The sequence below is a fragment of the Orycteropus afer genome, unplaced genomic scaffold (genome assembly GCF_000298275.1).
Source record: "Orycteropus afer afer isolate SDZICR_OR568_19922 unplaced genomic scaffold, OryAfe1.0 scaffold00280, whole genome shotgun sequence".
Taxonomy (NCBI): domain Eukaryota; kingdom Metazoa; phylum Chordata; class Mammalia; order Tubulidentata; family Orycteropodidae; genus Orycteropus; species Orycteropus afer.
The window spans coordinates 4461114-4462909 of NW_006921867.1; the positions used below are offsets into that span (position 1 = coordinate 4461114).

The 1796-nt window shown below is 36.5% G+C and overlaps 1 protein-coding gene across 1 annotated transcript in view; it reads left to right on the forward strand.

Moving 5' to 3' along the window:
• Positions 1-1796, forward strand: part of LOC103205306 (dystrophin) — a gene marked incomplete at its 3' end in the record, with an annotated part of 320392 nt that overhangs the window by 71671 nt on the left and 246925 nt on the right. The gene's annotated exons all lie outside the window — the stretch shown is intronic.

The window sequence follows — 1796 nt, forward strand, 5'->3', positions numbered from 1 at the left end:
GTCCCTCTGTGTAGCTGGCTGTGACCAAGCAGTGACCACAACCTTGCCCCTTGTCAGCTCTGCTATACACCTGGGAATTCTGATCATCAACGTACACTTATTACTACCACTGTTTTTAATATAGTTTAATGTTTTTCATCTCAGACTTGGCATTTCCACATACTAAAGGCAGAATAGGGGGAAAAATTACATGTTCCTCTATTCTTGGTGTATTAAACATGTTCTCTCTTTTCAAACTATATTATGAATTTAATTTTCAAAATTCCAGTATTTAAGACTAAAATATAAAACTTTGATGGAAAAAAAAAACCCAAGGTTTTAGAATGTTTATGCCTCACAACTGGAGTGTACTGCATTTGAGTATACTGACTGTAAATAATTTTTAAAAGTTAATGTTTTGCTTATTCTACCAAGAGATTTGATAGACTAATCAGCTATAATTAATTAGCTACTCTTGCCAATTCCATTCATATAGTTTATGAAAGGCAACATTGTTTGATGTTTAAATCAGGAAATCTATTCCTGGCACTGCTTCTGTTATAATTTGTCACTGTGGGGAAGTCCTCCATTGGATATTTATTCATTATATGTTTCTTTCATTGACAGGCAAAAATGTATTTATATTTTTATTCTACTACCCTTAAATAACTTTCATCTTTATCTCTTGTATTATATATCGGTACTTCTCAGGCATATGGATAATGATGACACTCTCACCTCTGATTTTTTCTAGTCTATGAGGTACTTTTCTGGTGTGTCAACTTCTTTGAATTTGGCCACTCAGTTCTCACTTTCTTCAGGCTTTATCCACACTCTTAAGCCAGTATTGGAGAAACGTTGTCAGTAGGGTTGGTTATCTGTGATATAATAGAAGCTGATTTTGGTTCAAGTTTTATAATGAGTGGTCTTTGAGATATTGTGTCCATTCCAAAAGAGGAGACCATCAAGTGGGGGGTGGTAGGTCTTTTCAGGAAAAGCTTAGACATACACCCATTCCTCACTTACTGACATGGCAAGGTTCCAAAGACCAGGTTGTTATGCAAAAATTGGTGTTATGCTAAAGTGGAGGATGACCGCAACATTACATAATGCCAAGTTACATCTTTACATAAATATCAGACAACCATGCCTCAAGATAATTGACACATGTCCTTAACCATCACAGTCAGTGTCACTCTCACTCTGTATTGTTACTTCCAGACATCCGTTGTTAATGCACAAAATAGTCAGACTGTAGAATTTTCACTATTGTCGTAAATGCAAGATGTATAACAAAATAGGTGATAAATGAAGATGAGGAGTAGGTGTAACTCACAGGGTAGTCTTAATCTTTTTTTTTTTTTTAATTAACCAGAGTCCAGTCCTCTGGTTGCAAGATGAGAAATCTAATTGTCTCAGTTCCCAATACCAGAACAGTCTTGAGGAAGGGGAGGGCTCATTTTAAACAAGCTTCAAAGAATGATATATAAATCAAAATGAGAATTCATTAATTTTAAAAGAGATATCTAACCATTACCAAATCCAGAATATTCATTTGTAATTGACCAATCCATTTCTCAGTGAGCACATGAACTTGGGATGGTGTTCTGGTTACCTAGTGCTGCTCTGACAGGACTATACCACAAATGGGATGGCTTTAACAAACAGGAGATTATTCTTACAATTTGGAGGCTTTAAGTCCAAGTTCAAAGTGACAGGTTCTATGGGCTGGATAAAAGCCCCTCAACCTTGGGGTCCAGCTCTGCCTCCTGCTCCCAGCCCACTGAAGCTAGAGGATTTTCTTCACTCAGACAGCT